This window comes from Acanthopagrus latus, chromosome 18, assembly GCF_904848185.1.
Source record: "Acanthopagrus latus isolate v.2019 chromosome 18, fAcaLat1.1, whole genome shotgun sequence".
NCBI classification, from domain to species: Eukaryota; Metazoa; Chordata; class Actinopteri; order Spariformes; family Sparidae; genus Acanthopagrus; species Acanthopagrus latus.
In genome coordinates this window covers 31,046,396-31,060,478 of record NC_051056.1, presented here as the reverse complement: position 1 = coordinate 31,060,478, position 14,083 = coordinate 31,046,396, and the positions used below count along the sequence as shown (strand labels likewise).

The 14,083-nt window shown below is 45.0% G+C and overlaps 2 long non-coding RNA genes across 9 annotated transcripts; one reads left to right on the top strand and one right to left on the bottom strand.

The window, feature by feature from the left end:
- Positions 1-603: 603 nt before the first annotated feature.
- LOC119008160 lies at positions 604-13,800 on the top strand. Of its 8 annotated transcripts, XR_005071338.1 has the most exons (9): positions 604-3,029; positions 3,257-3,363; positions 3,888-4,168; positions 7,707-7,844; positions 8,466-8,706; positions 8,791-8,896; positions 9,019-9,158; positions 11,495-11,574; positions 11,747-13,800. It is a non-coding gene; the product is annotated as an uncharacterized LOC119008160 (long non-coding RNA). The 8 variants fall into 8 exon arrangements; XR_005071342.1 differs by lacking the exon at positions 3,888-4,168 and having other exon boundaries at positions 612-3,029; positions 3,260-3,363; positions 8,466-8,600; positions 8,791-8,889; XR_005071339.1 differs by lacking the exon at positions 3,888-4,168 and having other exon boundaries at positions 612-3,029; positions 3,260-3,363; positions 8,466-8,600.
- On the bottom strand, positions 4,025-7,695 carry LOC119008162. The gene is made up of 3 exons (XR_005071345.1): positions 7,112-7,695; positions 4,315-4,367; positions 4,025-4,165 (listed from the first exon to the last, which is right to left on the bottom strand). It is a non-coding gene; the product is annotated as an uncharacterized LOC119008162 (long non-coding RNA).
- Positions 13,801-14,083: the final 283 nt, after the last annotated feature.

Here is a 14,083-nt window from a genome sequence, read left to right as displayed (position 1 = left end):
AAGAGGAACAAAATGCCATTGTCTCTGGATGGATTGGATGGATCCACTCCCCCGAAAAGGCAGAAAGACACAGCGGAGGATAAAGAGGGAGACAGGGCGCGATGGGAGGGTCCCGCTGTCACATTTCACCTTCAATGTCTCACTCCTCCGCCCGAGGAAATCCTGCGCTTATCAAAACGGTTATTAATAAGGCCGCGTGTTGCAGGGGAGGGGCTCGAGAGCACATACAAAATCATTTTGGGCATGCTCTCGTGGCAATTTAGTCTGATGTCTCAATTTGACGGGATGAATGAAGCTGGCGTCGCTGTCACCTGCGAAAACTGTGAAAACTGCGGTGATTTACGCTCCAGCTCCACAGTAACGATCCAAAAATTACAATTTGTAATAAATTATAAGAAGTGTTTATATTTTGTTGTTCAAGATCTGAAATTACACAGAGAAAACATTTCAACGAGGAGGGAAAGAAGCAGATATCTGAGTTAAAAGTGTTCCAGGCCGCTGCGTAAAAAGCGCATCGCGTTTCCAAGCGCACAGATGGAAAGTGACATCTGGAGAAGAGGCTAAATTAAATTAGAAGCTGGTGTCTTCTCTCGATGTCTGCGGGAAAAACTGTTCAGCACCAAAGACTCCGGCGTGCCTCGCGCTGCTGCTGCTGCTGCTGCTGTTATTGTTATTAGACGTTTCTGACTTCACGTTCACCTGATGCGTGTTTGGCGCAGATCTGAGGGCGCCGTGCGCCTCGGAGATGGTGATAGAAGATGATACAGCTGCCTGAACTCATTTAACCAGAAAATAGACTTTATGCATCTTTATAGAATATTTTAAATCATAGAATAAGAATATGGGGGGTCAAGCAGCGACATAAAGTTGAGAGAAAAGCACATTTATAAAACGTCTTTATTTCGCTTACACCGAAGCAAAGTGATTCATTTACAGATCCAACACGAGCTCGGCGGTGGATGTGTTTTTCTCGTGTATTCGGGGCTCTTGTGTGTGATTTCTCCCTCCTGTCTCACATTAACTCGCCTCTTTGTTTTCCAGATGCTGCAGCCGGCTCCTGCAGAGCACGGCTCGTCTCTCTTGGCCTCTCCGGCCCCTCTGAGCTTTATCTGCGCTTCCCAAGTGACCAAGAGACCAGCCAGTGGATTAACATAAAAATCTTATTCCGGGGGATAAGATTAGGAAACATATTACCCTCAAACGCGGCCTTGGCACGGGCGAGAGCCAGGCAAGGAATCAATTACTAAATTACTCCAACCTCTAAGTCGACATTAACGCAGAGAAATGCCATCGACCGGTTCTGAAATAAGATTTCGCAAAGATGTGATCATTAAATCTCTTGCCAGTGTTCAAGAATTTGATTCATAAAATCGTCTGAAATGAGATGGAATTAAATTCTTATCGGAGCTCTTGTCATCGTTTCATCCCGCGCTGTTTAACGTTGGTCAATGGCCTTCATGAGATTTCCCCTGTAAATAAACTTAGTAATTGAATCCGCCTCTCCACGACACATTGTTTGGTTGTTATTAATTTATTGCAGCCGTGCGGGCGGACGGATGGGAGCGCGCTGCCGGCCTGAGTGCGGCCGGGCTGCTGCTGCTGCTGCTGCTGCTGCTGCTGCTGCTGTGAGGTCCTCTCTAACGTTTTCATGCACAAACACCAAAACCAGAGTGTGTTTTTGGACGAACTTGTGGTGAGGAGGAGGAGGAGGAGGAGGAGCAGGGTATCTGAAACATCATCTGTCAATTTTTCCTCTTTTTTTTTTTTTTTTTGGCCTCCTGCGTTTCAGCCCCAGTGGGGTCAGGGCATATTTTATTTAGCATAGTCTGCTGGCATCACCCCCTCCCCTCCTGCGCATTAGCAATTGACAATTATTAGCCTGAGCCTCATAAATCAGCTGCGTGACCCGTTATTATTGTTGAATTGAATAGCTGTTGGGGAAGTGAGGGTCAGTGTCATTAACTCGCCCCCGTCCCTCACCCCTCCTCCCCCTCCTCTCTCTTCCACCACCCTCGGGCCCCCTGAAGGCATTTGGCCCTCTATACAAGGACCTGCTGGCTAATAATGCCGTGTGGTCGGCCCTAAAAGCTTAATCACACATGCATTAAGCGGCAGACAGCGGCCTTTTGTGCGCACGTAGCTTTACTGGAATTAAGCGATTAATGGTCATCTGAGCGGCAGGCGACAAGGCGGCGCATCGAGGATGATGGAGCGGTTTTTAATGTCAGAAACGAGGGAGAGGGGGATCGGGCCAGTGAGAGCGGAGGCGTCAGGGTGAAAGGAAGGAAGGAAGGAGGAGGAGGAGACGGAGGAGACGGAGGAGTGGGCAGCAATTACAGTAGGCCGTGTCTCCCAATCCATCATAAAACGTCAAGGTCATTGTGAGTCATATTGATTATTATAGGACGCTTTGTGATGTTTATTACGCCCCCTGCTTCTCCCGCATTACAATATGCACGCGGCAGCATGTAAACACCTGCTATCACTTCTAAAGCGGCTCGTTTGTCCCGCCTCGCGCCTCATCTCAGATTCTTTTGATGTGAGCACGTGGCTCAGTTGTACAGGAGACGTTTGATGTTTTTGCCCCGCAGCCGCCATCTGCATAAACCACCAGGCTGCTCACATGAATTATTATCTCCATAAAGTCAAAGAGTCCAAACAACCATCACAAGAGGCGCGCAGCAGGACGGAGGCAGCCAGACTCGATCAATCAATAACTGAACAGCCCTTTATCAATCTCATGAATAATATGATGACGTCACATCGTTCACCTGCTCTTTTATCACAGTCACTGTCTCACCCTCACAGGTGTGTGTGTGTGTGTGTGTGTGTGTGTGTGTGTGTGTGTGTGTGTGTGTGTGTGTGTGTGTGTGAGTTCTGCAGGTGTTCCTTCAGGCTTCTTTTCCTCCTGATAGTGAACTTGGTCTGCTCACACTGCGTCCTGCAGGCCTGCTGACCTGCTGGAAATAGTCAGCGAACCAGTGATTCAGGTCCAAGCTGAGACCAGTATGTTTCTCAGCTCAGCAGAGGTGTGTACTATACACACACACACACACACACACACACACACACACACACACACACACACACACACAACATAAACTCAGTGGAACTCCTGTAGTCTGTGTCGGTCTCTTGATACACTCTAAGTGATGTGCTGAATCTATAAATGGTTGTGAGGAGCTTAAGAAACATTTAGGACATGATTTGTTTGTTTTTTTTTTACTTTTTTTTATTTTTATTCTTTTCATTTCAGCAGTATTTGGATACAGACTTCTGCTTCTGCATATGGAGGATTATCACCACTGATATTCAGTCATGGAAGTCACAGTGTGGCGTGTTCTCTCTCTCTCCATCACACAGGTACATGTTACCTTTCTTAGTTTGTAATATTTAATACTCAGTCACTCTCATTTATGTCTTCCAGTGTGTCACCCTTCAGACTGGACCAAATATTAATTTCACCTTGGTTTAATATTTAGAGCTTTCATTTATGACACTAAGTGCAAAGTGAATTATTTAACTGCATTTCATATTCCTTTTAAGTCATAATAAATTCAAACCTTTAGGCTCATTGCTCCAGCACTCGTCCTGAACAGAACATGTTCTGACCTGATTTGTTGTCTCATGTTTATTGCTGAATAAAAAGTAAAGAGATGTTGGATAAAGTGCTGGTCAACAGCCAATAATGTCCATAACAAAGAGAGATGTGATGGTTTAATCCCAGAGTTCCTGATTTCCTGATTGTCTTTGAGCTCTGACGTCTGATCATCATCTCTCTGCTCACTAACACAAACCTCAGACTAGTGAACTGTGTATGAGGCCAATACACAGAAGTCAACTTCCCTGAACTCCATGTACACTTTGTCACTATTGCTCTTCCTCAGGAAACCATCCATACTGATGTCAGAGTGTGATTTATACTGCTGTGACCGCCGTCCAATGGCAGCGCCTGTTGATCAATCAAACCTAATTTGATTGGATAGAATCCTTAAAGAACAGCCAGATGGGAGCCATCAGAGCCGGTCTGTCCACTGCAGGCTCTGATTTACTTCCTGTTCCCAGAAGGCCGCTCTCTGATGTCTGAGCGATGACACTGCAGCGCAGAGCTGGAAGAGATAGAGTCGGTATTCCTGCTGAAGTCGACTCATGGATGGTGAAGGCGCTGGTACATAAAATAGATGACGAGGATGTTTTAGAAATCTGTCGGAGAACTTAGATCCGATGTGTTGCCTGTTATATGTCAACAGAATGTTGTGCCATGTTTCTGAGTTTCTGAAGCAATAACAGTATTATGAAAGGATGTTTTCTTACTTATCAACGCCATCCTTCTCCGTTCATCATGACTTCCAGCAGCAGCAGCAGGGCTGAGGCAGAAAATGAAACGATGGCAAGAATAAGTGTCATGCCAGGACAGAAGGAGAGAAAGTTCAACATGAATGTCTGATATCTAGTTTCAGACAGTTACAGGAATTAAAAAAGGAGGGTTTCAAAAGCTGTCTGGGCCTCCAACAAGCAGTGGAGGAGGCGCGTACATGCTAGCACCTCTGTGAGGCTACACAGTGTAGTGTGGCAGTGTAGCAGTGTAGCCAATAGATCAAGCAAGACGCCCACAGGACAAAAAGGAAGAGGCTTTAAAAATGGCGGAACTTCATGAGGAGGGATCATGTAAGTTGGTGAGAAGTTTTAAACATCTGTATGATGTCTCTTCGCCCGGGCACAGAGACAAACAGTCCTGCAGAGCAGCTGGGAGGTGATTGGTCAGTGGCGTGGATGGATGGAAGTGTGTGTGCAGTCACGCTTATATTACTGGAAATAGAAATATACTTGTGTACCTGAAGGGAGCGTATATGAGTCTCAACAGGACCCATCACACTGTAGCATCCTTCAGGCCTAGTAGCCTATTTAACATGTTCAGCATCTTAGTTAACTGTGTTAGCATGCTAACATTTGCTAATTAGCAGCAGGCTGTACACACAGTACAGCTGGGGCTAATGTCATTCGGTCATTACTGAGAATTGCACTCATTTCTAATCTTATATGATGGTGGCAAGTAAAGGAAAGTCAGTTATTAGTCTACTGTTCATTTAAGGAGGAGCATTCAGGTGATTCACACGTCCGTCCAGTCGTTAGTGAGATATATTACTTAAAACCAGATGTGCCGCCGTGATGGTGACGCCAGAGGACGGTCATGACAGAGAATCTGGTTGCCTTTGTGTTACTGAGCTTCTGTTCTATCCCTCCTGTTTCTACACTGTGTATCTTCCTCCTCTGCCTCCCCTGTTGAAGCTTGACGTGACAAATAGCTGGATCTGCACTTTTCTGCATCAAAACCAACATGCCCCTCATCATCGCTGGGTGCAAATTTGATCAGAACACACCCAGAATCCCCCGGCTGCCTGATGATGAATTGGCATATTAGAGCCGATGTTTATGCATCAGGCCGGCACTCTCCGGCAAATGACAGTAAATTGCTTCTCAGACAAATCTCTGGTCGGGGATTCCACTGACTGGGGATGAATTGAACTTCTTCATGGATCCCGTGGGCTCCAGAAAACCTTGTCAAGGAAAGCAGATGATAATTCGTCTGTAATTGTCTGGGATTTACTGATACCTTTCTGTGAAATTAGTCATTTTCAGCTCATTTAGCAAATACTGAGGTGAGATTAAACAGCACTAAACCACAGCTCGTTAAAGTCCTGTCAGAGGAAACAACCAGCTTTTATCTATACAGTATTTTACATATTTTGGTATTTGATAAAAATGAATATGACTCCAACCAAACCTAAATACAGTGAAGTGCTTCAGGGTGAATGTTAGTTTGTCTTTGTCCGTTTAAGGGATTTGAGTAAAGTTACTGTATATTTACATTTAAATACACTCTGTCAGATGTTACGCCTCATTGATGGAGTGAGCTTGTGAAGTCAGGAGCTGAACTCGGCTGTTCATATAGCTTTTATATGAATTAACGTCAGTGTAAGCCGGCCTGGCTCAGCCTGGTCCAGGTCCAGATTGAAGCCACAGAATGAAAACCAATAGCCCCGGGCTGATAGAGTAGCAGAGAGAAGACGGAGGGAACCGTAAGAGGAGCAATAAAGCTAATGTGATCAAAGAAAATGGCTCTCTGAATAGAGGTGGGATGAAAGCCATACCCCTGAAATCTGGGTTTGCAGCCCTGACAGAGGTGACAGCATGATGAAGTTTCTATTGGATTTCCTGCGAGTGGAGGCAAAGTAGCCGTAAACCACTACCACTCATGTGTTGGATATGAAATTGATAGGCAATATGTGTTCATTGTAGACGGGTCTCTATATAAAGACCATCACAGTCGAGGAAATGTGACGCAGATCTTAATGGTTAGTTGAAGTACTTTGAAGTTGAGCAGACATCTTAAAATCACAGAGGTAAAATGCTATTAGTAGCAATTCATGCAAATTAGCTGTGTCAGCTCCTGTTAGCACAGGTGGGTTTGAAAGAACTTCACCTGTTGTTTCTACATAGTCTGAATATGTACAGACAGTTGTGGACACGTCACTCAGTTAAAACTACGGAAATGTAAATAAACCTGCAGTGAGATATGAAGCTAGCTGACAGTTAAACTAAACGCAGCATGCTGACTGGTCTGAGCGCAGGAGAGCGACTCTTTGTTCGTATCCAGTCTGGACGCTGGGACACAACATGGACACAACTTTTGTTCATGCATATCTGTCTGCTGACGCTCATCAAGGTGTATGGATTCAACATTGTTCCAGACTTTGGTGATTTTTAAGCAAATCTAAATATTTGATAGAATAACATCAGGTGAGCCTGGTGGTTAATATTCTGTCAGGTGGTTACGTATACGTACGTATGTTAACAGCCTTGACTGCTGCTGAAAACCTCTGAACAGCTGAGTCATCTTCTGGATGCAGACACAGTTTTGAAGCGTATCTTGACTCTGTTATGATGTTTTACAATCAAACATTAACCTGAAGAGCTCACCGCCGTCGTCATTGTTAAGGTATCTGTAGTATTTAGCGGTCATCGGCAGCATGTAACGCCCAAAGCCAACGACGAGGGTGTGCCAGGGTCTTGTTTCGCTTCTATTCAAAAGCAATCACAAAATACCCACCAGTTTGCAGTTGTCCGCCCTCTCCTTCCCCTGGCTGTGTTTGCAGGTTTGCATCTGAATCAGGGGGCTGACGGGGGCCCGAGCGCTCGGCCACGTGGACCAGATTGATGTCATTGTCTCGGCACACTGACCTTTGCTGTAATACCCACGGCAGACATCACAAACTCTCACATCAATTTAGCCCAATTGGATGTGGCATGTCTTGGCTAACTCAATTTGTGGAGAAATGCACCTGTCTCTGCCTTCCCTCCCTATAGATTTACTCAAGGGGAGGGGGAGGAGGAGGTGGGCATTGCAGGGAAGAGAAAGGGAGAGGGAGGGGAGGCTTCTGTTGGCTTCTGATCCATCCCCCTCCCTCCTCTCCTCACCCCCCCAAAAACACTCACCCACATGCATATAAACACCATACACCAACTCCTCCATCTTTCTCTGTCTCTCAGCTCTTTTCCCTCGGCCACACTTTGCAGATGTAGCTCTTCTGCAGCAGCACACACCCTGAACACTGTGTGTGTGTGTGTGTGTGTGTGTGTGTGTGTGTGTGTGTGTGTGTGTGTGTGTGTGTTTGTTTGTGTGTGTTTGTGTGTGTGTTTCCAAGGTCTGGGCAGAGCGTCTGGGAGGAGCAGAAGGAGAGCCATTAGCCCCGCAGTAATCAGATTAGAGCGACGTTAAAGGGGGATGTGAATTTAAACAGCCAGCAGAGAGAAGAAGAGGAAAAGTTGGAGGTGTTATTAAGGTTGTTCATTACTCATATGCTCTGTGTGTGTGTGTGTGTGTGTGTGTGTGTGTGTGTGTGTGTGTGTACAGAATGTGCTGGAATATGGTGTTCAAGGTCACCTTTGTATGCAGCATATGTGCTGATCCAGTATACAGGATTCATGTAGCTGTACAGTGCAGTATGTATGTATGCATTCATGACAGCCCGTCAGTTTACATGTATGTGTGTTGAGTGTGAGCAGCAAGGAGTGTGTGTGTGTGTGTGTGTGTGTGTGTGTGTGTGTGTGTGTGTGTGTGTGTGTGTGTGTGTGTGTTTGTGTGTGTGTGTGTGTGTGTGTGTGTGTGTGTGTGTGTGTGTGTGTGTGTGTGTGTGTGTGTGTGTGTGTGTGTGTGTGTGTGTGTGTGTGTGTGTTATGCAAAGCTGGCGAGCTGTCAGAGATGAATAATACGTGTTGGATGTGAGCATTAGGTAATGAGTGGCGTGCTGTGAGGTGAAGCAGCAGCACTCACACTGTGTACCTGTAACAGAACACACTGGGTGCACTATACTTGTGAGGACAGACATTCATTAACACTCATGTGAACCAACAAGTTGTCAATATAAAGTTTTACCTTTACATTAATGTATAAATGATATCAGTTCAAGGTAATCTAAATCCAGCGGACACGACCAGACCAGCACCGACTGATGGATGGATAAAGTTAGCAGCTGCACATAGTGGATCGTTTAGCAGCTAAAGAGTGTCATTCTGTGCTAACGAGCCCATAGAGAAGGGTCAGTACATCACTGGATCACACTTTGGGCCAGACTGTGGTGCTGGTTGTTTTCAAGTCCAAGGGAGATTCTTGAAGAAACACAGTGAAACCTAAAATATTTACATGTAATGACTTCTAACTAAGACACCTCCAGAACTCTTCAGAGAGGAGGTTAAAGATGATTCTTTTTATCCACATCTTTTCTGTAGGATCGTTCAGCTTCATCAGCAGAACTCAGTCGGACCTGCCTCGTCTGATCACAGTATTATCAGCCTGTCAGTCATTTGGTGAAGCAGCTACTCTGAAGTGTACGAGGTCAAACAATGTAGATATGTTTCTTCATGTGTCTCATGTTGGCTTCAGTGCAGTTTTCCTTCTTGTTTAGGTTCCTTGTGTAGAGCTTCTCTTTCATTTAACTCCCTCTGGATTGATTGCAGGTGACTCAGATCACCTGTGTGCAGGTTGCAGAGACTCCTAAGAACTGAGAGTCCACAGCTTGGGCAGTTCCCTCTGAGCCAATCACAGAGTGAGGACGCCCGTTTGTGGAGGTTCAAGAGAGGTGGGGAGCGACACCCAGGTCAGTGTGGTCCTCATTATCATTCTGTCCTTGACTCACTGCAGACCTCACCTGAACTGATGTCAGCCAGAAACTCTCCTCTGTTCACACCTGCTGATGTTTCTTTGCTGCTCTAACGTTCTTTCTAGTTTTGGGAAATTGTGTGAATTCTGAAACCTGAAATGATTTCACCTGCATGAAGCTCAGAGTCACAGGTGGGAGGAAAGTTGTCTGTGTGTCAGTTGCCAACGCATGAATCAGTCTTCCCCCAACTTCAACTGTTAGTTGTGAGAGTCATTGGGTCCAGAAATGTAATTGTAATGTGATCCAGTATCTGGCAGTAGGATTGTTCTGTAAAAACATTAGCCATAACCATTTTAACATGAGGAGGCAGAGTGTCCGTCTGTTTCTACACTCACACATGTATCATCACAACTCTCTTCTTTATTATGTTTCTGTTTTTCTTGTGTAAAGCACTTTGTGCTGCACGTGCGTGTATGAAAAGTGCTCTATGAATAAATAAATTTGATTTGATTTAGATAAACTCATGATTTACCGACCACGCTCCATCCAAATCTTCTTTCATCCGTTTATCTTTCTTCTCACATGAGGACACATGGACAAACATTTATTCCACACAGACGTTGTTTTACCTGGCCAGGAGAAGGTATTCATGTGTGCGATGTCCATCCTGATAATGTATTGTGTAGGACCTTTAAAGCCTCACACACGCCCACAGACGGATGTTGAGATAACATTTGCGGGCTTTATGGATTTTCCCTGCAGTGGTATTGACAGGCGAGTCAATAAGCCAGCAGGGTAAAGACAAAGCTAACCTTACTATTCACTTAACATTGACTCGAGTGGAATCTCCTGGACAGCACAGTGAAAAGAGCACCGCACGTTAAAATACCAAAATGCCTCGCATGTCAGAATGTTAGTGATGTTCATGTGATGAGTGTCAGAACATTTAGCATTTCAACAAGGCTCACAGCATCGATGCTACACTGAGCTGCGAGTGCTTCTGCTTTATGTTCAGCGTGTTCATATTAAATATCATCTGGGTGGAAATATTTCTGACATAGTTGAAACCAGATGTGACAACAAACATTTCTTTTAAACATGAAACTCTCAGGCGCTGCTTAGCTTGGTTGGTAGCGAGCGCGGCCCATGTGCCGAGGCTCTGCAGCGGACCCGGGTTTGACTCCCGGCCCGGGTCGCTTTGCTGCGTGTCACTCCCCCTCTCTTACCCTGTTTCCTGTCACACTCTTCAGCTGTACTATCACTAAAGCCAGAAAAGGCCAACAAAATACTTTAGAGAAAAAAACATGAAACTCTCACTCTCACAGCCTTGTGAGGTGACCGTTGAGCTGCAGTGAGCCAATGAGCAGATTTTACTATTGGTGAAGTTAAAATGTGGATGACTGTGCTGGATCTCTCCGAGCTGGACCACAGCGACCAGGGAGAGAAGCCTCCTGCAGCAGCCCATGATGCTAACGTTAGCTAGCATTCACCGGCTGACAGACACTTAAGATGTCTTCTGTCTGGTCTCTGAGGAACAGACAGCGTGTGTTGACTGGGGCTGCCCAGTCTGCAGACCCATCCTGCCTTCTTCTTCTTCTGTGTTTCTCACTACAGCGTCACAAGTTGTTGCAGCACGCTAATCTGCATGTTGTTCCTGTAGTCATGATGTTCTACTGTACTGTGTTTGTTTCCACAACCTCCATTTGATGTGTAAAACTGATCATGATGTGTTTTATTCATGCATCACGTAGCCTTTAAGCTTTTCTGGACTGCAGATGTATATTCAGACTGTAGTTCAGACTGTAGGTCAGCAGCTTCAGCAGCAGCACTGAGTCACTTTTCTGTGACTTCTGTCAGTGTTCTTAACATTTCCATCTCACTTTGACTGTGGCGCTCTTGAACAAGTGTTTCTTTATTATTTACCACTTGGCGCCTTATTTCTGTATCTTTTACCATTTTGTCCAAGTGTTGGAAGCACCTCCCCTTTTTGCTCAACATCCCATAATGCAATGCTCCTCCTGATAGACTACAGTTACAATACTGTAAAACGTCTTAAATCCCAGTTTACTTCTCGCTGTGGAACAGACAGATGAGAGTTCATCATGTGGCAGAGATGAGTGAGTCCACAGTGCAGCAGCCTGTTGCTATGGTAACGTGCAGGTTTGGAGCAGTGTTTCAAATGTTTGTTTGTTGAGTCATGTACACTTTTAATAGCTCACTTCAGCCAATCAGAAACAGGCTGTGGTGTAATAAATCCGACAGTTAGTGTGATTGCAGCTCGTGATGTTACCGACTCCAGCTACCAGAATAAAATGTTGCCGTTGTATTTTCAGTGGTGACGGTGGAAGTTGACGATGAAGGTTGAAGCAGGATATTGACCTTGAAACTGGTTTGTCCTGTGTTCAGTTTGAAGGTCAGTGAAGTTTTACACTGTTTCAGAGGAATAGTTAATAAGACAATTTGGTGTTGAGACTCTGAGTTTACAGACTGATCACTGGTTATGTTGAAAGTCGTTGTAGACATTTGATGAGGTCATAACTGAAATAACTTTAACTGAGTTTACTTTTATCTGCTTTGTTTATCAGGGAGTGAACTACAACTTCTTGGAGTTTGAGGAGGATGTCAAACAGCATTCTGGGAAATGTAGGAAGGCAAAGCAAGCTGGGGAAATAAAAACACTTCATTATTAAAATGAGGATGGCAGATTTATAACATCTGACAGAGCGTCTCGGGTCAGAACACCTGAACATGTTGATATTCCCACACGCAGCCGTATAATCACACGTACAAACATGTTGTTCTCCTCCTTGTTCTGGGCCAGAGGTCCAGTCAGTGACCCTCTGCCCTCCTCACACCACCACCACCACCACCACCCGTCCCTTTGCCCTGCTCCCCACCCGAATGCTGAGGCATCACTGCTCCTGAGCACACAGTCCTGTAGCACCCCTGACCCCATGCTGTCCCCCATTATAGAGCAGTCAGAAAGCTTTTAGGGGCTCCGGTAACGCTGAAAGATTGATGGCGCAAAATGGGGTGGAGGAGGGGGAAGAGCAGGTGGTTAAGAAGAGAATGTCCTGCTTAATGGGTTGCCAGGAATGTAATTCAATAATTATGAAAAGTGACTCAGGAGAGCTGGCTGGATGGATGGATGCTACTGAGGGAAGCAGAGAGGCTGTCGGCCTCCACACATGCCGGAGCATCCTCGTCCTCCTGGACCGGCAGCAGCAGGTGAACACATTTCTCTCTCAGGTTTTCAGTGGGGATTCAAAGGTAACAGCAAAGAGGTGCAAAGTGGGAGGAGCTAGTTTTGCAGCCATGTATTGTCTCCTTGGACCTGAGGATGCGACCTGTCCTGCAGGTGGAGCACTGCTGTGTCCTGGATCTAATTCTTCCCAGCCGAGTCACCAGGATGTCATGCTAGCAGCTAACGTTTCAGCAAACCTCAGATATGTTGAAGGTCGACGATTGTGAGCTTATCGGCCTCCTGTCACATCAGAATGTAGAGGGGGTGGTGTTGGTGGTGGCAGAACTGCAGTTTGGGTCAGACCACTATATCTGTTAGGAGACCTGATGTCTCCAACCCTCTTGTCTCTATTCATATATATCTGAATATTGATACTGAATTTTTTTGCAGTGATCACTCAAATGCTTTTATAAAACACACTTGTGACAAATGCGTGCTGGAGGCAGGATCAGGTAATAAAACATTATTTACAGCGGACTGAAACAGTCAACTCAGCGAAACTAACTATTTTAAAAAAAGCATAATTTTCTACATTGTGACCTTTAAAACCTAAAAGTTGTCGTACCTGCAGATATCGACAAGATATACACCGATACTGTCTGTGAGAACAAACAGGCTTCAAACTACAGCTGGAAGACGTCCTGAGGATGTTTGATGATCTCCGTTTCTGATCGCAGCCACCAAATCCAAAGCTTTGAGCCTTGTTAACCCCAACTAAATGGTTTTATTGTATAAACAGAGCAGAGCATGAGGACAGCACTGTGACAAGAGACAACGTTCAAGTTAATGTGAAGTTGCAACATAAAGAAACTTTTAGTTTGATCTCATCTGTGCTTTTGTAGAAAGACCCTGAAATAACACGAGGCCACAAAATGGTCCAAACCAGAAAACAAAGAGAAACATTATCTGAGCGTTGGGATTCAATCTCTATTAAGCTGGTGTCACTTTCTTTAACAAGGCCTAAAATTGGCCATCATTTTCTTCTTAACAAATATAATTGTGTTTAGTTTTCACGCTTTGGCAAAGGTGACACTCGCTGCTGTTTCCCCAATTCAGACTCCCACAGTTTGGTTTAGATGTCGAGGAGAAAACGAGACGTGTACACACTGTCAAACTGAGGATTTCACAAAAGACAAGAAACCAAAGCCGTGAGCAATAACGTTTTATTGGCCCGTCACACATAATTAAAAATAGAGTTCCTACAAGCAGCACAGCTGCTGGTGTACTTTTGTATTTCTACTGTTATTTCTCATTTGTAAATGTCTTAATGCCAAACAGAGAATCCCGGCTGCACTGCTGCTGCTTCAAAATCACATTTCAGGATGGATTTCTTTAGCTGTCCATGTTTACTGTCTGACTTCTCTGATCCAATTAAAGCTATTGGTTTGCCTCAAACTCTGCGTGTCATCAATATTTCAGCAGACCAGATGCAAAACACTGCAGACCTGCGGCATCGCTTTAAAGTCAAAGTTTAATTTGAGTTCTCTTCTTTATGAGTTGTCAGGATCATTTACACAGCAGGAGAAAACAGAAGGCTGCTCAGATCTGAAGCTATGTTAGCTGCAGCCTCTGTGTCGTCTGACCAGCTGCTTCTGACTGTTGCTTTTTGTCCTCGTGTTTAAAAGTTGACGTGACGATTTATCTGATAAATGAGACACAGAAAGTAACTTTGGGACAT